This window comes from Nuphar pumila, chromosome 10 (assembly GCF_984573655.1).
Source record: "Nuphar pumila chromosome 10, dmNupPumi1.hap1.1, whole genome shotgun sequence".
Lineage (NCBI taxonomy): Eukaryota > Viridiplantae > Streptophyta > Magnoliopsida > Nymphaeales > Nymphaeaceae > Nuphar > Nuphar pumila.
In genome coordinates, this window is record NC_143258.1 from 48,330,709 (window position 1) to 48,357,787 (window position 27,079).

Below are 27,079 nucleotides of genomic sequence, written 5' to 3' on the forward strand. Positions count from 1 at the left end.
CTAAATATGGAAGAGAAAAAGAATCAGCCATTAAGAGTACTTACAAGGCAATGAACAAAGCAACCCCTCAAGATTAATATGATGTACATAGATTTCTAAAAGATTTTGTTGACTGTGTATACCAAATTTTGTATGCAATTTTTGTAAGACTGTATACAAATTATGTAATCTTTTTGGGTTGAAATAAATTTTTAATTTTACGCGAATAAGTTGGACTATTATTTGTCACCTCTATCGCAAAAGGGATTACTGATGTATGCGGTGAACAAAGGCTTGTAGTGTTAAGGCTTGTAATGTTTGCCCTTCGTAAATAAAAATCCTATAAGCGATTAGAGATATATACTATTCAGAAATCATTTTAATGCTCACCTTACGTAAATGAAAATCGCAAAAGGGATTACCGTTGTGTACAGGGAACAAAGGCTTGTAATATTCGCCCTTCGTAAATGAAAATCTAATAAGCGATTACTGATGTGTATTGTTCGGAAAATGGTGTGATGCACACCCTACATAAATGAAAATCGCAAATAGGATTAGCGATGTATGTGGTGTACAAAGGCTTGTAATGTTCGCCCTTCGTAAATGAAAATCCTATAAGCGATTAGAGATGTGTACTCTTCAGAAATCGTTTTAATGCTCACCCTACGTAAATGAAAATCGCAAAAGGGATTATCGTTGTGTACAGAGAATAAAGGCTTGTAATGTTCGCCCTTCGTAAATGAAAATCCAATAAGCGATTACAGATGTGTACGGTTCAGAAATCGTTGTGATGCTCACCCTACGTGAATGAAAATCGCAAAAGGGATTAACAATGTATGCAATGTACAAAGGCTTGTAATGTTCGCCCTTCGTAAATGAAAATCCTATAAGCGATTAGAGATGTGTATTGTTCAAAAATCATTGTAAGCGATTAGAGATGTGTAAATGAAAATCAATAGTAGGGTTTAGGGTTTAAGGTTTAGATAGTATGGATTTAGGGTTTAGGTAGCAAGGTTTAGTGTTTAGGGTTTAGATAGTAGGGTTTAGGGTTTAGGGTTTAGATAGTATGGATTTAGGGTTTAGGTAGTAGACGATCATGACAAAGCACTTGACAAAGGTGCAGACACCTCAAGTCTAAATGATAGTACACTTAACTCTGTTCTCGTAGAGGAAATGCAGTTTAATAATAAGGAAGTTGCATACAAATTTTACAATGATTATGCCTTAAAACTTGGCTTCCGCGTTAGAAGGTATTCTTGGGCAAAAAATCCATAAAGTGTCATGGTGAGAAAGGCATATGCTTGTTTTGTTTGTTAATATCAATTTGTAAGCTATTATGCTGAGTTTTTGTGTCAATTTGTAATATATTTTTCCATTTGTAAATCAATTTGTAAGATTTTTTGTGTTTTGTAGAATCGATTTGTAAGCTATTATGCAGAATTTTTGTATCGATTTATAATATATTATGCGATATGTATAGCGATTTGTACAATATGTACAAATCAATTTTATTCACAAAGACAAACAAAGATATATCGTTGTCGCAGTAGCTGCTTAAATCGATTTGTACTTTAGTAAGTCTAAATGTCGTATCGATTTGGGTACACATGCGTAAAACCCTGCAAAATATAATACCCTAATATAGATATATATAAAACCCTACCCGACCTGACCTGGCCCATTGTCCAGGTGTAGAACCCTAGTTTACTTAACCTCTCTTCCTCTTTTCTGCAGCAGCGCAGCTTCTTCTTCTTCTTCTTTTTTCTCCTCCACCTTCGTCTTCTTCTTCTTCTCCTTCTTCGACAGTTTTATTAAATGCATATCTATCTTTTAGAGACTCCTATTTTTACAGAAGAGATCACCAAAACATTCATATTGTTCATCATCGAGTTCATTTCTTACTGCAAAGCGATTCTAAGTGTAGTTGCGGATACATCCTCTCCAAGAAAATGACCTCATTAGTAATGGCAGCCGACTTTACCATTTTTCTCGGACTGAGGCTGATTCTTAAATACTCTAGCATTGATGCACTCTTGACAGTATGCTTCACCAACTTCAGCTCATGCATTGTCCCCTTGAAGGAGCCGATGAGCTACATCATAAATCGCTTTTAGGTATTTGTCTTCGATATACTTCATGACAAATACGTAAAAGCGATTTATGATGTAGCCCATCGGCTCTTCAAGGGGACAGTGTCTGAGCTGAAGTTTGTGAAGCATATTGTCAAGAGTGCACCAATGCTAGAGTATCTAAGAATCAGCCTCAGTCCGAGAAAAATGGTACAGTCGGCTGCCATTACTAATGAGGTCATTTTCTTGGAGATGATGTATCTGCAACTATACTTAGAATCGCTTTGCAGTAGGAAATGAACTCGACGATAAACAATATGAATGTTTTGGTGATCTCTTCTATAAAAATGAGAGTCTCTAAAAGATAAATATGCATTTGATAAAAATGTCCTCCCATAAATAGCTTTCTACATTCCCGCACCTGGATTGCATTAGAAGCACATCACTATTTTGGACGTGGGTTTTATACTAGTGATAATATATGTTTTCTTTCTTTATGATGGTCATGTATTGTATCTTAGCTAAACCATTTGTCGTGATGTATTGTAACTAAATACTAATATTTTTTGTATATGAATATGGTTGTAAATCATGTGAAATTGTAGTTACAAAGTTACGGCGAGAACGATATGTCTTTATGAACGAAATTGATTTGTATTTAAGAAGTAAATCGATTTGTATTGTTTAAGTAAAACTCAAAATCCTTAAACCTAAACCCTAAACCCCAATCGCTCGTAAAAGTGATTAGGAAATATCGTTGACATAGACATAGTCCATAAAAGCAAATGGCAATTCAGCACGTAGCCTTCATACGTTATTGTGTAAATCGCGATGGTACATGTCATTCACTTAGACAAAGCTCATTGTCTAAAAGACAGATGTCATTGTGTAAATCGCGATGATATAACGATCTACACAATGATGTCTATGTCGGCCACATCTGGATAAAAATTGCACTGTGCATGAGTACAAATCGCGTTTAAAGTTAACAGTCAATGTTTGTGCAAATCGTTTCAGACGTTATCAATCTTTGTGTAAATCACGATAAGAACACGACTCCTAAAAGCAATTTAGTGGCATTTTCACTGTACACAATGCTAAACGCTTGTTTTATTCTTATTTACGAACATCTATCATTACAACGATTTGTTTAGTGGCATTTGTGTGCTATACTTATACATAAATCGATATATGGAAATTTAGCATAATATATCGATTTACAGATCGATATTAACAAACAAAACAATATCTCAGAAATCGACACTAGGAAACACATGATATCTTACAAATCGATATACAACAATTCAGCATAATATATTGCAAATTGATATTAACAACCAAAACAATATCTCAAAACATGTGTGCCATATTATATCGATTTTTAAGATGTGTCGATTTGCAAGATATTTGTATTATGATTTTGAAATGTGTGTCTGTGGAATTTACATTGTTACAATTTACGCACTTGAGGTGGCAATTTGCGTATTCAAAACATGTGTGCCAGGTGCGTAATTTTGGTTTACAGTTGATGTTTAGGGTTTTAGGGTTTAGTGCTTATGTTAGGGGTTTAGGGTTAGGGTTAGGGTTTAGGTTTATGGTTTACGAATTAAAGTTTAGGGTTTAGGGTTAGGGTTTAGGTTACAGTTTAGGTTTAGGGTTTAGAGTTTAGGTTTAAAGGGTTTAGGGTTTAGGGTTTAGTGATATATTAAGAGTTTAGCGTTAGGGTTTAGTAAGATATTAAGGGTTTAGGGTTTAGCATTAGGGTTTAGTAAGATATTAAGGGTTTAGCGTTAGGGTTTAGTAAGATATTAAGGGTTTAGGGTTTAGGGTTAGGGTTTTAGGGTTTTATGTGTAACAAATGTGTCTAAAAAAGCCAGTGCGATATAGCCGTTATAGACAGAAAATAAAATATTGCAGCTTATCTCCCTTGCCAGTTCAAAATTTTAAATCAATGTCTTGTTCTCAACGGACAAACATAAATTTAACCACATCATTATATGTTACAACCGCCTCCCCAAGTACATATTATTACAAATTATCACATTCGTTACACAATCACCAACATTACAAGTCATCGCAATATTTGGCTTCATAAGTAAACATCGTAGTACAATTTAGCAAAATTAAGTACAAATCGAGGTAACTTCATAATTACATATTGCTACTGCAACAAACGTATAAATCGTTGATACTTCAAACATACAAGTCGTTGTACAAATCACACCCTTCATAAGTACATACTGTTGTAACGTTTTGGCTTCATAACTAAACATCATAGTATGATTTAGCAAACTTAAGTACAAATCATGGTAACTTCATAAATCATAAATACACATGACTATTGCTTCAAACATATAAATCGTTGCTACATCAAACGCACAAATCGTTGCTTCAAATGGACAAATTGTTGTATAAATTGAACCCTTTATAAATAGAAACCGTTGTAAATCATAAATCGCTATTGCATTAAATGTATAAATCATTGCTGCTTTAAATGTATAAATCATGAATTGTAAATCGCTACTGCTTCAAACATATAAATCGTTGTTGCATAGAACAAATCGCTATTGCATTAAATATATAAATCATTGTTAAATTCAAACTTACAAATCATTGTAGAGATTTAGTCTTCATAAGTACATATCGTTGTAATGTTTGGCCTTCATAAGAAAAATTGTGCTATCTGTTTGGCCTTCATTCAAACTTACAAATCGTTGTAGAAGGTGGATATGTACAAATCGATTTGTTTCAGTATTAAAATAGGTGTTATTTAGCATAAATAATATAACCAGTTGTAAGATTTAGCATTTAAATTTACAAATCAATTTGTTTACATAAAACTCACCGAAAAGGACACAAGTTTTGCTAATCCGACAGTGGAGGAGAAACACCTAGAAGGTAGACGAGCTTTGTGTTTTAGGTTATTGGGTTTTTGGTTTAGGTATTTGGGTTTAGTGTTTAGGGTGACAAGCTTTGTTTATGTGAATGATATATCGTATCATAATTTACAACTTCATACTGATTTAAGTCAGAGATGCAAATCGATATCACTGCAACGATTTATCTTATCGCGATTTGCTTTGACGAGCTTTGTCTAAGTTAATGATTATCCTATCACGATTTACACAATAACATATAAAATACCAAAGAGAGGTTGAAAAGGAAATTCACACAAGATATGCTATCGTGATTTAACTAGTACACCCTATTGCGTTGATTAGTTTTGTAAAAGGTAGATGAAATGACATTTTTTGATTTAATTAATGCACAATACAATTTATTTGCTCTCAATTTTTGCAAACTGACATTATTTTTTGAAAACTGGTAGTTTGTGAAACAACTTTCTTTTATATATGAATGACACGTCACACAAGTTCTGGATGGTGTGGCTTCACTTTGCTTTGTGAGCAAGGAACAGACAAACAGGTGGTTAATTTCTTTATAAACGATGTGTTCATGAATCGAACATATAACATGTTTCGTTGCAAATGAGGTATCGTTATCGATGAAGGATACGAGGAAGGAGAAGATGATAGCTATACTACCAGAGATGGTGATTCAGGCGTATATTGTCTAAAAATCATGTTAATTTTCTTCAAAATTTGTCTCTTTATGGTGTTTATGTAATTTTTGTTGTGTACTGTATAACAGAATTTCAATATTGTTTCTTGAATATTCTGTTAATGTCAGTAGAACACCCACAAAAGGCAGTGCCCAAAAACTTAGCAAAGAACTCCAAGATAACATCAAACGGATGCAAAATCAATATGTAGAAGGGAACACTATCAGTAATTTTATACGTATGAAATCACTATCAGTAATAGATTTATGTATGCCATGGTATGTATGTTAACAAGTTCATATTTGTTGCAAACAGACTATATTCGATTTCATCAAGTACATTCAAAGCAATGCAACAACCAATACTAGACGCATCATCAACCCTTATTTCATGGTATATTGATTCTATTTTATGTTTGTTTTTGTTTTTGTTTTTTTATTTACTCTTCTTGCTTCATGTTTTAACATTACTATTATTATTGTTTCGTTCAATAGAGTATTGTCTGTCGATTGCCATACTTCATTGGATTTCAAGATGGACTACCATACTGGGGTAATGATGATCATTGTGGAGACTTTTGGTCAAGTGAAAAGTTAAGTGAACAAACCTCTTGTGCAAGGTTTCAGCATAACAGTCCCCACACGATTTGTCCTATCGATTTACATATATTAATTTCAACACTGGCAAACTGAAGCGCATTGGGTCTTATACGTGATGGATTTAAAAGAAAAACAACTTTGGTGCTACAATTCATTGGAGTTACACAATGGTGTATGTCGTGACGTTTTGCATTTCATAAGTTTCCATCTATAAGGATATTGTATCCTGTACGGAGGTCAAGAATTTACTTTCTTCTGCATGAACCACAGGTGGGATTCGTCAAAGATGCTTTGGGTGTCGACATTGGCAAGTGGATCTTTCGCTCAGCAGAAGATGCTCCTTTACAAAATAATGGGGTTGATTATGACATATTTGTAATAAAGTATATTGAAGCAATATACAATAGACAAAAACTTGTTTTCGACATTGCATGTTATGTATTACCCTCTATTATTGGGGACTCAATATATATATTGGTGTCACATTACATTTTTTTGCAGGTTGATATGCCTAGATTCCGCACAAAACTATGCAGAAAATTGATAGAGTATCTAATTGCGAAAGAGAATCAAACTCAGCCAACAAGAATACTTAGAAGGCAACAAATGACGTGACCCCCCCCAGGAGTAATATGATGTACATCGACTTTATAAGATTTTATGTACTATATAACCACTCTCTATACAAATTATGTAAATATCTCTAGCTTGAAATAAATAAAATTTCAATTTCACTAAACACGATAAATAAGTTGGACTGTTATATAGTAAAAGCAAATTGCTGTTATGTTCGGCCTTTGTAATTGAAAATTGTAAAAGCATTTATATAAGGCTTAAATGATTTACACAAACATTCATAAACGACGATCACGATTTGCACAAGCATTGACAGTTTTCTTTAATGTGACTTTCTATAAGTGTATAAATTTATTTTAATTAGTATAGCAAACAAATGTCACTGAACAAATAGTTGTAATGATCGGCCTTCATAAATTAAAATCGAACAAAGGTTTATATAAGGCTTAAACGATTTGCACAAACATTCATAAACGGCGATCATGATTTGCACAAGCATTGACAGTTTTCTTTAATGTGACTTTCTTTAAGTGTATAAATCTATTTTAATCAGTGTAGCACACAAATGTGTAAATCGACATAGACGTCGTTGTGTAAATCATTAAACCATTGTATTTTACATAATGAAGTCTATCATTAAGACAATGAGCTTTTTCTAAGTGAACCATAAGTACCATCGCGATTTACACAATGACGTATGAAGGCTACGTGCTATCGCGATTTACTTTTACAGGCAATGTCTTTGTCAATGAAATTTCCTAATCGCTTTTACGGGCGATCAGGGTTGAGGGTTTAAGGATTTTGGGTTTTACTTCAATGATATAAAATGAGTTAAATTCTTAAATACAAATCGATGTCGTTCGCAAATATAAACAAAGACATATCGTTCAAGTCATAACTTCATAACTACAAATCCACATGATGTACAACCAAATTCATATAGAAAAAATATTAGTATTTAGTTATAATATCTATGGGAGGACAATTCCATTGAACACATATCTATCTTTTAGAGACTCAAATTTTTACAGAAGAGATCACCAAAACATCTGTATTGTTCAACATTGCGTCCTTCTATGCTGAGGATACATCCTCTGCAAGGAAATGAGCTCGTTAGTAATGGCAGCCCACTACACCATTTTCCTCGGACAGAGGTCGATTCTTAGAGACTCCAGCATTGGTGCACTCTTGATAATAAGCTTCAAAGGTTAGGAGCCGAGGGGCTACATGATACATCGCTCACCCAACATATTTGTCATGAAGTATATCGAAGATTAGGCATATACTTTTTCAACTGTGAAGTATGGTTTGTGAACAATGTAGGGTCCGACAGTAGGAATAGATCAAATAGAAGGACATCTGCATCACCTCCCCTGTCTATCAAGCATAGGTAGAAAGAACACAGAAAAATAAAGAAGAAAGAAAAATACAAGAAAGAAGAAGAAGAAGAAGAAGAAGAAGGCGGAGGAGAAAAAAGAAGAAGAAGTTGCGTTACCACAGAAAATAAAGAGGAAGAGAGGTTAAATAGATTAGGGTTTAAGACCTGGACAACGGGTCGGGTCGAGTCAGGCCGGGTAGGGTAGGGTTTTATATATAGATCTATATTAGGGTTTTACATTTTGCAGGGTTTTACGCACGTGTACAGGCATCGACATGATGTATTGTCTTGGTAAAGTACAAATCCAATTAACAGTTGCAAAACATTATGAGTAAATCGCTACATTACATATCGATATCGTTTACATAGACAAACAAAGACATATTTATTTTTTTTATACAATTAGACATCTCGTTAATTACCTACTGGTGATGATATATGTTTTGTTGATGATGATGGTCATGTGTTTTATCTAAGCCAAACCATTGTGGTCAGGTAAAAAAGATTAGGTTTTTTGGTAAATGATTACGATTGTAAATGACATTGATTTGTAGTTTTAAAGTTATCGATTGTAAATGACATCGGTTGCAAACTATTTCCGTTAGTTACCTAGGACTGGGAAATCAATTTGTATTTATGAAGTTACTGCGACAATGATATGTCTTTGTGAACGAAATTGATTTGTATTTATAAAGTTACATCGATTTGTATCGTTGAATTATTCGTGATTTGTTCTTTACTAAGTTTGTACATCGTGTGGCTTTATTTGTGAACAAATTATTCTCGGACAATACCGGATGTTGTAGAGGCCCTCTCATATAATATGGATGATACAATTTATATATAACGATTTATATATGTGAAGGCTAGATGAGAAAATGATTTTCACTAATTGTATAAACACTGAGTTCGCATACAATTCTCGATTTTCATACTCGATTTTCACTAACTACGATTTATACATGTGAATGATATATATTACAAGGATTTATACATGTGAAAGATAGATTATTAAACAGAGTTCTATTTTTAATACATGTGAAAGATACAATTCTATTTTTTTGGCTCACAAATCATGAAAATAGCTTCATCCAAAAACTCTTTTTTAATAAGACCATTCAGTGTATAAGCATATTCACGTCCTGTTTTTGTTAAACTATTAACAAATCCAACAATGTGGAAATTGAGTCATGCAAAGAGGCATGACAACTAACTTTATGGTAAGACTTAAATAGAATTCACATGAGATTCTTGTGTTCCATAGCGCACTTTCGAATTCATCTGAGTCTGTCATAAAACTAAACAATATATGACACTATATTAAGTTTCACAAGAAATGCAAACATCCTCCCAACATTGATTATATACCAAAAGACTTGTAAAATTGAAGCTATCGTTTCAAAAAAATTGGTCGGGAGGATTGAAGGTTACAATGTTGAAAATTACATCCGTAGGGTATTGCTGCATGTTGAAAATTACACAAGTTAGATATTGCTTCACGTAATGCAATTTACATGGGAAGCAATATAATGTCTTACATACCTATTCATGCGAAGGGCTTGGTTGCTTTTGTTTAGAGGTTGGTTGTTTCTTAGACCTTTTCTTGCAAACCAATTCTAGTTCATTTTTTGTTCTCCGACGACTGCGATCAGAGGCATGTTTTCTTTTGATACCCTTCGTTAGGTGAATTTTTTCATCATAATCTACAACATTCACTCTTGACTTGTTGAAGATGATGTTTACGCTTTGGCACAACTTCTCAGGAGTGTCAAGAGATGCATGATTTTCACCTCCGTTGTTCGCTGTTATTTTCTTTGATTGGTTTTCATGAGCTGCAACAGACTTATAGTGAATTAACTATACATTTTCAAGTAACTCCCTTGACGCTTTTCTCATGCATACATAGGCTTCTTCACTTTTCGATGCCAAATCTGCAACATGCATAAATGACCTACACAATTGTTGGTAACATGAGGATGTGTGACACTTCTCATCAACACCAGATTGACTGACATTATCTGTATCTAGCAGTTTAATCTTTGTTTGTTTATTCCATCTTTGCATTAAATATGACTTAGGTATTTCTCATATCTTCTCTTCATTAAGTGCCTTTAATACATGATGACATAAAATACCTTTGAATTCATACATTTTGCACGTACATTCAATTATTCTGTTGTCAACATTGTACGTGACATATGCTTCTTGCCTATTCTGATGCTCTTTGCCATCCCATACAATATGGTATTTATGCATATTCTCGGTTTGCACGCATCCTTCTATGTTGCAATTCATGACCTATATAACCTCCTTCTTAATCCATTCAAATACAGTTAGTGTATACAAATCTGCAGGTCGTATCAATATTTTCATGCCCAAAGTCATTGTGCGTGTATTGAAGCATTTTACATCTTGTTCAAGCTCATTCTTTCTAAGACCGTCTACAAATAATTCATATTGTTTCATGAAGCGAAACATTGTTAAACATGAATACAGGGTTTTCTTCAGTGTGGCATGCATAGATTTTGCTCTTTGTGTGCTTATCATACATGCACAAAAGTATTGTCTTCTATATGCCAATGCTCACTTATCTTTTTATGCATATAAATTTTGTAACCACAGACAGTCTTCAAGGTCGTATATCAGAATCATTTCCTCCCAATCAGACATAAAGGTGATCTCGTCTACACTCTCAAGTACACACCTAGTAAACTTTTTGTCAAACCCTGTCTTCTGATTAAATATGTGTCCTATGTTCTTTGCTGCATTTTGAAAGATATGTCACAATCATAGGCGATGATATGCATTTGGCCACACATGAGACACTGCAGCCGTAATTATGTAATCACTATCTGTAAGTATAACTTCAGGTTGCTTTCCATTTATTGCTTGTGTAAATACTCTGAACAATCACTCAAAGCTTTCCTTGGTATGGTCATACAAAAAAACATTGCCTAATATACAACTCTGTGAGTGATGGTTCACTCTAACAAACTGCGCAAATGACTATTGTTCAATATTAATCTTCATTATCATATAAAAAATAAGCACATCATTGAAGCATTCATAATCTACTCTTGACTTTGAATCTACCCAAAACATGTTCACAGTATATCCATCTTCATCCAATTGCATTGCACTAAAGAAACCAGGGTCAATGCTTGATTTCTTTTGTAAATAATCAATCAAAGAACATATTTCTCAATTCTTCATGTTATATGTCATCTTCCTTCTCAAGTGGTTTCTTAGATCCATAGGTGTGAATGACACATTCTCGCGACCACCATCTATGTGCACGAACAAATTATATGTCTTCCTTGGTGCAATGCCGGCGCTATCAGCTATTTCAGCAATTGCAACATGCGCTTCAGTTACTTTATGATGTGACCTTAACATAGGACTCATATGTGAAGTTGCTAATTCATGGTTATGATCACTGATTAAAGTACGAACTACATATTTTCCATTCGAAAGTCTTCTTAACACCATTCTCGTTGGACATCTATATCTTGATTCTGGCATGCTCCTTGTTGGATTTCCACTTGACTTCTTTCAACCTTCCTTAGAACAAATATATGTCTTTCTCACCAGAACACCCTGTGCATTTTTTGACCAAGAATACCTTCCAACATTGAAGCCAAATTTTAAGGCATAATGATTGTAAAATTTATATGCATCATCCTCATTATTAAATTGCGTTCCTTCTATGGGAACAGAGTCAGATATACTATCATGTACATTCTCAGTGCCTACACCTTTATCAAGTGTATTGTCACGATCGTATACCTTATTATCGAATTGCAATTCTTCTACTGAAACATTCAAGTCAAGAGTAAATCCAATGCCTACACCTTTGTTATCATGTGCATCATTAGTGCACAAGTTCATTTCTTCAGGTACGTCATTAGTACAGATGTTCATTTCTCCATATCTTTCAAATGATTGAGATAGATCATCTTCATTACAACTAGATGATAAACTCACCACTGTTATAAGCAAGATATCAATTTGCGTTAGCAAGCACATACATTTACTATAATTTATTCAAGATGCATATAACAACGGATATCGATAAGGTTAAGCAAGTCAAAGAAACGATTGAATGAATCACAGTATAAAAGCAACGGTGATCTGTTATTTGCTTATACTATGCATCAAATTATTACTTACCATGCCAATAAAAGAAATAATTTATCGTATATGTGTGGTGATGATAGCGATTTAATTATATCTACGATACTGTGAAGCGATTTCAATAGAAATCGCTAAATGAGCTGTGATTTGAATACGAAAATTGACACCGCAAGCACGTAACAATGTATTTTTGCACACATATGTTTTAAAAGTCTTTCTACAAATATCTTACAAATCGATACTAGAAAACACATAATATCTTACAAATCGGTATACATATTGCATAATATATTACAAATCGATAAAGCAATTCAGCATAATAGCTTACAAATCGATATTAACAAACAAAACAATATCTCACAAATCGGTAATATGTTACTACAACTGCGATTTATAATACAATACATATACTGAGTGAATGGAGGATACCGGATGAGATAGAGGCTCTTTCTCGTATCCGTAAACAAGCATTCTTGTCAACAGATCCCAGCGTCTTACAAATATTGTTAAGTTTTCAATCATCAAAAGGACAAGATCCACCTGCAATAACAAAACAATGCTTTAATGGCACTCACGATGACATACGTTCTTCAACTATAGCATGATGACATAAAAATGTCAATTATCTGACCTTTAAGAGAGAGTGCATTCAGTAACTCATTAAGATGAGTTTATAGGTGGCAAAATATGTTGGGTACAGGAGATATCGTATCTGACCTTTAATGCTGTGGATCTTGAGTGGATATCTAGATTCAAGTACGATCTTAAAGTTGTATACCCTGACATGCATGTGACAGATTGATTTAGATATATAACAATCTAAATTTAAATCAGAACTCAGTCAAATAGATCCAAATCCAATCTGAAGAATTGGGCAATTGGATTAGATCAGATGTCTGATTGGACCTAACTAATCTTACCATATCTCAACTGATCGGCAATGGGGTTCAGATAATTGTCCCAACTATAACTAATACGTCAGACTCAATTGGTTTTGAATGACTATTTGATAAACACAGTCCAAAACATCTGGGTGAAAGTGATCTTAAACCCACCAAGGGGATATGATTATTTGATAGAGCAAGTGGAACAATAATGTGAGATGTGTTATCCGGGCCATTCAATCGGATATGTTTTGCTCGGCCCATGCAGCTGGGCCGAACCAGGATATTTCGTGGATTGGTGCTCGTCTTTTGGGTCCTCTTATTGGATGACGGTCCTCAAGAATTTATCTCACCTGTAAACTTTCCTTCTGAAATTTTTATCTGTATTTGTATGACGAGCTCTCTTCCTCTTAACTGCTGGTTTTAACAACAAACTTTCAAATTTGTTATTCCTATTTGGTGTGGAGCTATGATCATTTTAGGTCCCACCACTGTCATCCACCTGAAAGATCTATAAGTAGGCAACTCATTATAGTAGCAGTTGTGGCCCATCCAAGCATAACCACCTTACGTTAAGGGGCAGGAGCACATAATTGGAATGATTACAAGCAATAAGCTCTATAAGTCAACTATCTGGACCTTAGGTGGTCCTACTACAACTGTTGAGAAACTGCAAACGACCCACAAAAAAAAAATTGGAAATGCACCTTTAAAGGTTTACCCTTGTTGCTTAAATATTGGTTTAGTTAGAATCTCTGATGAAGCCCAGAATATGTGATGCAGTGGATAAGAGGATTACTCGTCAATCAAAGAATCAGCACCATGGCACAGCTACAAACTAATCAAACAGAAAATTAATAAAAAAATAATGCAAAAATAGATGAAAAATAACTAAAAACATGAATAATTCATTCGTTTGGCTACTTTTTTGTAATGAATATATACAGCAAACAATAAATCAACCCTAATCCTACTGGGGATTTGAGATAGATCCAAAACTCAATCAAACAAGACCTTAAACTGAGATCCAAACTCAATAATTATAAAAAACCAAATAATGAAAATGGATGTGAATGGACTTTATGAACCTGATAGTGTCCCGCTCTTGATCCTCCATCAATATGGATTAGACTTGGTCCACCACAACTGACTTTGCATGGATATGGCATTCTTAAAAACGGCTTGGCGACGGGATTTAGATTTTGTCTGTCTGAACAATGGGCAGAACACAAATTGCACAAGCTTTTTTATTAGGTAGTTATTGTTCAAACCTATGATGGCTTGTAAAATAAGATACACTCAAAAACCGCACAGAAGAAGGCATTATTGAAGCTTAATTGATAAGCTTCTTGGTACTGGTAGGTTGGTAGGCACTAGGGATGGCAGTGGACTGGGGAGGGGGACAAGGTCTCCACCCCCGCCTCCATCTCCACACGGGTTTTGATTCTAACCTCCATCCCCATTTCATTCCTCATTTATGTCCTCCATCCCTGGTCCAAACGGGGTGAGGTGGGGCAGAGCCCCATTTTCCTGTTCGTTCCGCTATTGTTGCCTTCCGTCGTTAGTGGAAAGAAAGGAAGGAGAGGAGAGAAATGGAAACTTGTGCAACTTGTTAGAGGAAGGAGAGATTCGGGAAAGGGTTTTATGTTATATATATATATATATAAGATTTTATAACATGCATACAGATATAATAGTAATTTTCTTAACGGAGATTGGGAAAGAAGCGTGGCGAGACAGGGCAGGGCAGGGGCAAGAGTAAGTCCATCACGGCCTCCATCTCTAAACGGGTTTTGATTTTAACCTTCATCCCAAGTCCATTCTCCTTTTCATGTCCTCCATCCCCAGTGCAAATGGGGATTTCCCCCTCGTCCACTGCCATCCCTAGTAGGCACTGAACATCAGCTTAAAAAAGCTCTCTAGAAATTTGATCATGATAGCAAATAACTAATTAAGCTTATATAGCAATAACACATATATAAACATGTACATGCGTGAAATCGAGTTTCATATTTCTGCCCAAGTATGACATGTACATCAGTACAAATATACCACAATCAATCATGTACAAAGTGAATAATATATACACCTACGTATTGAGTTTAGACACATGTGCAAAGTAAGTAATATTATCCATGAGACAAGACATCCAATCAGAGTAAGTGTCATAGTCAAAGTACTTTGTAAAAAAATTAACCTATAACTCAACATTAATTCTACCTAATATGAAAGAAAAATAAAGATATTACTGAATAAGTAATGAGTTCATATTAGAATTTTTAGGTCTTTATCTGCATTATATGTTATAAAATTGTAGAGCTTGAACTATTTTTCTTTTATTATCATCTTCCACAAAACCCAGTGTCGATTGCCTCAGTTGAGAGGAATTAAGATCTGTAACATAAATTGAGTTTAACATATAAGCATACATTGTATATAGTATAAACATAAATGTATGTATGCAATGTTGTTCAACGGATACCTTGTGACATTCCTTAAAATGATACGACATGTTTTGGTTCTCCAAGAAAGAATGAGCTTCTTCTTTCGTATTGGAATATTCCACCATTTGTTGTGAATAATGTTAATTAATTATCTTCTTAGTCGATAGAAAAACAGGAGGACTATCGCTTTAGAGATTCACTGAAAAATATAAGGTAAATAGTCTTTGTTTGTTTATTTTCTATCATCATGTCTTGATTGTGATTCTGGATAAGTATTTCTATGAATCTATATAGATGAGTCTACATGCCATCATAACAAATAAAAAAACAAACAAACATGCATACCTAACATTTATATCATTGGCCAACAAAGTATCCATGAAGAAATCATGCTCGAGCAGCTTTACAGTTTTACGTCCATGTGGTTGGTTGTCATCAAACAATTTTTATGGTCAATTGCAATTAAATATAAATGTGTGTATGTAGTACCACTAATTGTATATCTGCATAACTTGTTTCATTATACATCTTACCATAATTTGACCTTTGCTTTAGGTTAGGGGTTTGGTTCCGTTTCTGATGTCAAGTTTTTATTTATACGACATATCGCAAAAGGCCTAAGATACACATACTATAAGTGATTTTTTTATTCATTAAAAAAATCTCGATAAATGTATAGAAGCAAACAATTCTTAACAAAATACACATACACATAGAAAAGCATATACAAACACACTCATTTTACAACAAGAGGTACTTAAACACACTTTTATGCATACTTCTGCGTGTTATGGCAAACCTCACCAAATATAATGTACTTGTATAGCACAATATCCTTTATTGTCGTTATATGTCTTTTCACCTTACGCATCACCTTCGGTGGATAGATGAGAATAAGAGTCAATTGAGTTTCACTCCACCAAAGTGCACTAAATAATGAACTAAATTTAAAAAAAAAAAATTTTGTTAAGTGCTTCGTGCAATATCCAACATGACATCTAAGAAAAGTGTAAGGGATGACATATTTTAGTAGCAGGTGTCTATTGAGATAATAGCCAATTTTATTCTTAATAAACTCGTTAAAGTGTTTGAATTCATGTTTTAGAGACTCTAAAAACCACCACTACAAGAAATCTATGAATTAGCGACTGACATAATCCATCGCTAATCCGTTGTTGAACAGTTTAGCGATGGATAACTTTTATCACAATTTCTTAGTCGCTAATTAGCGACGAAACATATTTGTCACCACTTTCGTCGCTAATTTTTGATGGATTAACGAATGCCATGATTCATCGCGAGGTCGTCGCTAATCCGCAAAGATTTTGTTTTGCGACAGATGCACCTCTATCGCTATTGTAGCAATGGATTTGCGACGGATTACAACCCGTCGAAAAACATCGGCCAATTCAGTTTTGCAAAGGATAAATATCTGTCCCTAATTCGTCGCTAAATTGGAGGCTGATACTAATTAGCGACGGATATTATCCATCGCTAATCTGTCACAAAAAAAATTATTTGAAATATAAATATCGAAAAAAAATCCAGTTATACAATTTATATAGCCTGTGTATAAAAAACAAAGTATACATAAAAAATACATATACAAAGCAGGTGAAACAAATTTAACATAAGTTACAAGGGAAAAAAATTATCGATCCACTATAATCCTCACCAAGTTCTAATTATTTACAAGTGAATATATACAAAGAGTTTTGTTTGAAACAACAAGAAGGTGTAACAAATTCAACACATGAATCTAATCATCGCCAAGATTCAGAGCATCATCATCTTCATTGTCTCAATCTGCCCCTTCATCCATGCCTCCATCAGCTCCTCTACGCTGATTATCTCTAGCATCCTACAAGAAAATCGAAAGGTTAGTATTAACAAACAAAATATAATGAAATAAATTATATGCAATGCACCTAAGCTAAGTCAATCAAAGTAACATGAATGAATGACACATAGACTAGCAATAAAGTGGACATTAACAAAATTTAGATATGTTCTAAGGCTGACAAAAAAAAATCATAGTGCTTCAATCATGCAGATATGTGTTCTAAGGTTGTCAAAAAAATGTCATAGTGATTCATGTATGCATATATGGTTTATAAGGTTGTTAAGTAAATGTGTTATGTATCACAATCATGCATATATGTGTTATAAGGCAGTCAAAAAACTTCCATAGTGATGAAATCATGCTTATATGTGTTCTAAGGTTGTCAAAAAACTTTCATAGTGATTCAATCATACATATATGTGTTATAAGGTAGTCAAACAATTTCATAGTGATGAAATCATGCTTATATATGTGTTCTAAGGTTATCAAAAAACTTTTATAGTGATTCAATCATGCATGTATGTGTTTTAAGGTTGTCAAAAAACTTTTATAGTGATTCAATTATGCATATATGTGTTATAAGGCAGTCAAAAAACTTTCATAATAAGGCAGTCAAAAAACTTTCATAGTGATGAAATCATGCTTATATGTGTTATAATGTTGTCAAAAAACTTTTATAGTGATTCAATCATGCATATATGTGTTATAAGGCAGTCAAAGACCTTTATAGTGATGAAATCTTGCTTATACGCATTCTAAGGTTGTCAAAAAATTCTCATAGTGATTCAATCATGCATATATGTATTATAAGGCAGTCAAACAAATTCATAGTAATGAAATCATGCTTATATATGTGTTCTACGGTTGTCAAAAAACTTTCATAGTGATTTAATCATGCATGTATGTGTTTTAAGGTTGTCAAAAAACTTTCATAGTGATTCAATCATGCATATATGTGTTATAAAGCAGTAAAAAAACTTTAATAGTGATGAAATCATGCTTATATGTGTTATAAGGTTGTCAAAAAACTTTCATAGTGATTCAATCATACATATATGTATTATAAGGCAGTCAAAAAACTTTTATAGTGATGAAATCATGCTCATATATGATGAAATCATGCATATACTTGCTTGAAATCTAACAACATAAAACAAATGACATGAAACTTTCATACCTGACAGGCACCTACAGACGAAGTTTTCATGTCCCAAAAAAAGTTGCACAACTCATTACGAACAACGTCGGAAATGGCTTCATGTAAAAAGTCATGTACTGTGTCCTTAACAAACTGGCAGGCATCATCCTAAGAATTAGCAGGCTCAATAAGACACTAGGAGTTGATGCTGGCAGGAGAACTCTGAGAGCTCTGGCTGGAGGAGGCAACAACTGGTGTGGTGTTCATATTACTCTCAAACCCGAACACACAACTAGGGATGGTAGTGGACCGAGGGAAAGCAGGGCCCCGCCCTGCCTCGCCCCATTTGGATCGAGGATGAAGGGTATGAAACAGGGATGGAGGCAGGGATGAAGGTTAAAATCCATCCCCATTCAGGGATGAAGGTGAGGATGGACTTACACTTTTTCCTGCCCCACCATGATCCCCGCCTAGCCCCACCATGCCCCATCCTCACTCTTGTAAAGGATGGCAATAGACTACGGGGAAACAGGGCCCCGCTCTGCCTCATCCCCGTTTGAATCGAGGATGGAGGACATGAAACGGGGATAAAGGTGGGGGTGGAGGTTAAAATCCATCCTCGTGCGAGGATGGAGGCGGGGATGGAGGTTCTAATCTTGAGACGGGTCGGGGGTGGAGACCCTGTCCCCCGCCTCAGTCCATTGCCATCCCTACAGATGACCTTTTTTGGTTCACCAGTTGCAATCACCTATGCTACAAGATCAAAAGGCGGATGCTAAGTAGAGTCACTGTCATATCGCTCTACCATCTATTGCTCGTATGACTCCTACAAATTAATGACTACAGTATGTATTAATAATTAAGAATTATAATGTTCATGGTAACTTGTCTATTATAATGTTTATTAATATAATAAATATATATTATTGTCGCTCTCGTCTTCTCTGATACGAACTCTCTCATGCTCTTACGTTTATGTGTTTCAACAAACACATCCTTATAAGGCACAATGCCTCCTTTTTCTGTTTCCTGCGAGGTTAAATAATAAAAAAAATAATTAAAAAGTATACAACAATACTTATAAATTTAATAATATATATTGATGAGTTACCATTTTCTTCAGGTGGCTCTTAAAAGTCCTAGATTCACCTGTGTGTAGATGGGCATCGGGCATCTTCGCTCGATTTTGTGCAGCCTTTGCTGAGTGGTTTCAAAATTCATAGCCCGCCCACTTATTGCATATTGCATCTCAATAATTTGACCTGATAGTAGGAAGGTCATGGCCCTTCCACTGCATTGATTCATCTATCCCACCAGATGCTTTTATTGTTGCAGTTTTCATATTGTGCAACATGTCAGCAAATCGACTAACAACCACCTTCTATCACACCCGCCTCACATTCTGCTCCTCTTTCGCAGTCACGAAGCGATTCGAAGCCTACAAATAATTTCAGAAAGTTAGTACACATGACTATAACAAAAAATTAAATATAAAACGCATTAGCTATGATAAACGATTGTATACCATGAATGAAGACCACAATCTATCCAACACCTCTTTCGAGTACTCTTTTCATTGAGCGACCGGTCCTGAAAGATGTTGAACTAGTGACTGCCTAATTTTTTGTATTACTTCTTGTGACTCGAACCTCGCACTGCACATGAATTGGTACACATTAACAATCGACTATCGATATACACTATTTATAAGATAAGTATTAGATAAGTGAAAATGAAATACTTACAGTCGACTATCGATATACACTATTTGAATGAGTCGTCGTGTGTCAGACTGAGAAGACCCTGCATCCGGCATTATCTCGTGATGTGTATGAATAACTAGTGTAGGTGGGTCATGTGCATGCGAAACAATATCTATAGAAAAATGAGTTAGAAATTCACATAATGTATATTTAAACTAATCAAGTATATAATTATTTAAATTATATACCTATCGAAGCATTACGTAAAGACGAAGGTTGAGACTGGCTATCACGACTTCCACTTAATCCTTGACCACTGGGTGCCCGACCACTGTGACCTCCATGAACCATATTCTAATAAATAAAAATGTTATTTGGATCAGTTACATAACTCTTGATCTTATTATGGACATGACATATGCATGAAATGTAAAGATTTAAAGGTCCTACATGAATCAGTTTTATAACTGTGCATGTACATGATAAGTATGTATGGAATGTAACATGATATACAATTCCATAAACATGAATACATAATCAAATCGAAAATAACTTCATGCAAGTATAAATATAGTCACATCAAACATTACAATACATTCAAATCATTCATATCACAACAATGTCAAACATGTACCTACAACAAATACACTCCAATATCCCGCTAACTACAACCATGACTAGCATGGTCTCCGAAATACAAACATAAGAGCATATGAGAAAGTGATGTGATATGTATTACAAGATGTATTTTACTAGCTCAAGTATGCTTCCTCATCACTTGTTTGACTTTCATATTCTTCTTCTTCCTTCTCCTTCTCTTTGTCCTTTTCATATTCTTCTTCATTGGGCGCCCATCTACTTGGTATATCATTTGGATCACATTCTTCCATACGTGTGCCATCGAACAATGAAGATGTGACATGCAGATCATGTGTGACATCGTGACCATAAGAGAAGTCATACATATCATCTGATTGATAGTAATCACCCTTTTTCAACAATTTTGTCTTCATGTAACTCATCATACTCGGGGTATAATTTAGACTTCACCTTGCAAACTGTCCACCATTCATTTTTATCTGACTTCCTTGTATTCGGATATGAAGTATAGTAAACTTGTTGAGCTTATGAAGCTAATATGAATGGTTCATATGTTCCAAACCTTGATTTATAATTCACCTCTATAATGCCTAAGGCTTTGTCAACTCTTATTGTTGTGGGATCAAACCAATGATACTTGAACAAAGTTACCATGTTATTATGCCTAAGTAAGTTAGCTCTATTATTTTTTCAAAACACCATAGTAGTCATGTTCATTTTCACCGTAGTTGTTACCCTTGACACGCACACCACTATTCATCGTTGACTTGTTTACACTGTAGTCTTTTATATGAAATCGATAACCATTTACGATGTACCTGTTGTAATATTGCACAACTTTGGTCAGACCATTTTGTAAATCACATATTCCTTGGTCATTAACATCACTATGGCGGACCTACAAGCATAAACAATGACTGTGATCATGACCGATTTAGTAACATGTTGTTTACATGGAAAGAATGCATGTCATCGTCCTTACCAACTCTTTCAACCATACCACAAACTTATTTTCACGTTGTTTCTGTACTTCTAAATCAGTGAGATGTGGAAGTTCTCTTCGCAACTCCAAATCAAATCGTCTGCACTTAACAAATATTTATATTACCAAACCATGTACGTATGTAGAGAACTTAATGTAACATATTAAGTATACTTACTCGATGTAGGGGTCAATAGTCAAGCAATTAAAAAGGATATAGATTTATGATATGTCTTGTTCTCGATCTTCCAAGAGTCTTGACCAGCAACTACCAAAGGCATGCCTAAGTGGTTTAAATATCGATAGTTCGTCAGCCACAATAACTTGTTCTCTATCATCATTACGAGGTGGGCAAGTGTAACGTATTGAAATGTGAGGTTCAAAGTACATAGATGAGAAATTTGAAATTTCTTCTAAAGTGTATGCCTCATAAATTAAACCCTCCACTCTTGCTTTATTCTGAACCTATTTTTTTTTTTTGAGGTCAAACATGCATATGTCAACAATATATATCTCGTAATACAATAAATTCTCAATAGCATTGGAGAGAAAAATATAAAAAATATATCTTTCAAATGGGTACATCCACCGATATTGCACAGGACCACCAACCCTAAGTTTATATGGAAAATATACGATCACATGTTTCATAACATAAAAAAATGTTGGCAAAAATATATTCTCTAGCTCACAAATAGTAGTGACAACAGAATCCTCGAGATTTTTTACCTTAGTTACTATAACTTCCGATGCGCACAATGTTTTAAAAAATCTACTCAACTCGGATAATACCTCTCATATAGGTTTGTCTAACATATCATGGAATGCTAGGAGAATCAACCGTTGCATAGTGACATGACAATCATGGCTCTTTAACCCATATAATTGTCTATCATCTATCTTCACAGTCCGAGCAATGTTAGAGACGTATCCATCTGAAAATCTCAATTGTCTTAACCATTGACATACTTGCTTTACTTGATCTGGTCCAAGCATGTACCTTACCTTTGGTTTCAGTACTTTACCATTGTACTCTTTGAGTTTCAATTCTGGTCTTTTACATATTACTTTTAAATTTATACAAGCCTTCAGATTATCCTTCATTTTCTCTTTGACATTCATTACCGTATTGAACACATTATCAAACATATTTTTCTTCACATGCATCACATCCAAATTATGTTGTATCAATAAGGTCAACCAATATGGTAGTTCCCAAAATATAGATTTCTTTGTCTAATTGTAATCCTTCTCAAATCCAAGGAAGGGCATCAAACTACGAGCATCTGTCAGTCTATATGGAAAGTATCGTAATTGTCTTAAAATCTCTATGCCAGACAACCGTGTAGGTGGACCTTCCATTTCAGTTGTGTCTGCTCGGAATGGATGGTCGCTGGGTAGAAATCGACGGTGACAATCAAACCAGCACGACTTCCTTATATGTGTCAATCTAAAAGATTTTGTATCATCCATGCAGTACGGACATGTCAACCTCCCATGTGTGCTCCAACCAGATAACATACCATGTGTAGGGAAGTTACTGATTGTTCATAGAACAATAGCCTTCATATTGAAGTTTTGTTTTTTGTGGGCATCATACGTGAGAACACCGTTATCCCACAGTATTTTCAGTTCATCAATCAATGGCCTTAAATATACATCAAGATTTTGGTCTGAAGAGGTCAGACCAGTGATCAATAGAGATAAGAAAAGATTTTGACGCTTCATACACAAACTTGGAGGAAGGTTGTATGGGGTGACAAATACTGGCCAACACGAGTATGGAGTTGATCTACCCCCAAATAGATTAAATTCATCTATATATAAATCGAGACTAACATTTCTCGATTCCATTACAAAGGTCTGATGAGTACGATCAAAGTGCTTCCAAGCTTCCACGTCAACAGGATGTGTGATCTTGTCTTCATCATGTCGAACTTTATTTGCATGTCATCTCATGTGTTTAGCTGTCTTCAAAGACATATACAATTGTTGCAATCTAGGGGTGAGAGGAAAGTAGCGGAGCGACTTGTATAACACTTTTTTTGACCTTGTGCTACCATTGCCTCTTGTCTTTAGCTTGAATCGGGGATGTCTATATGACGGACATGATCTGCTATTTTTTTATCTTTGAAATACAACATGTAGCGATTTGGATAAGCATCTATCTTTTGATACCCCATACCTAAAGCATTGACCATAACCTTCGCACGATAGAAATTTTTTGGCAATTTCTCATCTTTTGGCAACATACTATTCATAATAGAGCACAAACAGTCAAAACATGATTGGCTCAAATTATACTCGGACTTCAAATTCAGTTGTTAAAGAACTATAGACAAGATAGTGTGACTCTCGCAACCATTCCAAAGTGGTTCATCAACATCTCTAAGTAAGTCATAAAATCTACTAGCTGCATCGTTTGCTGCTTCTTCTTCTACTCAAGTTGGTACATCACTAGGACCCATAGCAGAACCCAATTTTGGTCCTGCGACATCAAATATCAAATCCACATATGGATTATCGTGTATCACATCCACCCGTGTCAAAATTATTCTAAAATTCTTCACCATAAAGCATCCAATTCTGATAATTACTCACAAAACCCTTCCTGTATAGGTGATGTCTAACGCCATGAGGTTCTACAAATTGATTATTCTTACACATCGTGCAGGGGCACCTGATCCAGCCAGTGGGATCCACTTGCCATTGCAAATTCAATAAAACTGTCAACACCATTCATATATTCAAGTGATACCTCATTGTCAACTATTTTACGGTACATTTATTTACGGTTCACAGTCATTTTGTTTTATGATGTTACAGATATTATCATAACCAGTTAAAAGAGAATCATAATAATGTTATCATGAAGAAAATATCTAATTTATTATGCATTGATGGTGGATGTAATGATTTGATATATCACACACACACACACAGATATATATATATATGTCATTCAATCACAAGAACTATGATACATGCATTGATAACTTAATATTTTCATGTGCAAAACCATCACATCATATTTACACTCGTCACAAGAATATTTAGAATGATGAAATCATATTCATCAACATGATACATTCATTTGAAGCATGTTTTCATGATACAATTTTACATGGAAGGCATAATCAAATTGAAAATAACTTCTTGCAAGCATGAATACAATCAGATTAAATATGGTGATACAATCACTTATTCATACCACAATAATGTCAAACATGTACCTGCAGTAAACACACTCCAATATCCCGCTAACTACTACCATGACTAGCATGAAATCTGAAATCTAAAAATAAGAACACTTCTATTTTCATACATTCAAATCATGCTCAGCATGATCTCCGAACTCCAGCAAACCAGTCTTAGATATCCACAACTAAGTGAGTGTGTGAACAAAAAGTGTTGCATCCAAGAAATTAAATAACCTGTGATGCACATGTATCACTTACTCACCATGGGTATTTACCCGAATTGCATGCTTTTGCCTTTGCATTTTTCTTATTTCTTTTTGCATGGCATTTTTAACCGCATGCGAGGCTTCGCACTATGCATCACGCAATTAGCTCCGCTACGCACCTACAAAGTACAAATGTACAAATGGAGGATTAGCCTACGGTGCCTTTTTTATGGATGTATCGTCGGCTGAAATGTTGGCTCATGGCACGATGCAGTGAGGCAAGCTATAGATTACCATAGTTGTGCACTCTGTGTGTGGTGGATTGCCGCAGCTCGCATGAAGCGTCGAAAGTTTGTTGGAACTCTAAAGGCGATTTCTCGTCTCACCTTAGCGACCCTAGGTCAGGTGAGGCCACTCGCTGAGTTTAAGCATATCAATAAGCGAAGGAAAAGAAACTTACAAGGATTCCCCTAGTAACGGCGAGCAAACCGGGAATAGCCCAACTTGAGATTCGGTAGGCTTTGCCTACCGAATTATAGTTTGTAGAAGCGGCTTCACCAACGGACTGGACCCAAGTCTCCTAGAAGGGGGTGCCGGAGAGGGTAAGAGCCCAATTGTGTCTGAACTCTGTCTCACCACGAGGCACTGTCAACGAGTCGAGTTCTTTGGGGGTCGTCGGCACACGGCAACGTCGGTGCTTGGGGGTCATCGACGGTGGCACAGGGCGACATCGATGCTCTGGCGTCGGTGGCGGTGGCACATGGTGGCGAGAGATGGAGTGAGGGAAGGAGGAGGTGAAGGAGAGGGCGATGGGCAACAGGCGACGGGTGACAAAATGAAATAGAAAGAGAAAAGAAAGGGGCTTAGATTAGGGTTTTACAAGAAATTTAGCAACAGAAAAATTTTGTCGCAAACTCCGTCGCAAATTTACGATAGAGTAGCAACAGAAAAATGGTGTTGTTCAATCGTCGCGAAGTTGCGACGGAGTGTGAGATGAAATTTGTCCATCGCAAATTTGCGACAACGTTTGCAACTAAATTTTGTTATTGCAAATTCCGCAACTAATTCCAATTTTAGGGACTGATAGTTTTCTCTCGCTAATTCATCGTAATGTTGCAACAGATTATTTCCATCGCAAATTTTTGTCGCTAAATATCATTTTTCTTGTAGTGCATGATCATAACTCTTTGAACTCCTTATCTACAACTGTAAATACTACCAAAAATATCTCACAACAAAAATCAATATTATAAGCCAACAACAATATACTCATGTATTTTCTATTTAAGAATGTATCATCTACCATTAGAGCTGGAGAGAGTCATTTTAAAAAGCCATCAATGAATGGACAAAATAATAAGAACATGTACTTAAATCGATCTTTCCTATCAGTCTTAATGAACCCTACCATTATTGGGTTTTTCATTATCAAATAATTCAAACAGGCAGGAAGCTTGTTAAATGAGTCTTCATATAAACTATATAGTTCTTCATTTATCTGTTCACATTTAAGACATGCTAGTTTGTAACTATTCTCCACACCTTCCTCACGACTGATGTCATTGATGATTTCTCTTTGAGTCATCTTTGGGTTATCATTCAGGTGTTTGCAAATAACACCTATAATTCACATGGCATACACTTTTTTCACTCAAAGGTTGTCCAATGTTTCACCACATATATATTTTCTTTTATATTTCTTCACTTAAAAGAATGTTGCTATGTGCACCTTTGTGCAGTGGATCTTTCGAGAGGAATCACCTATAGTATGTGGGTTATTTC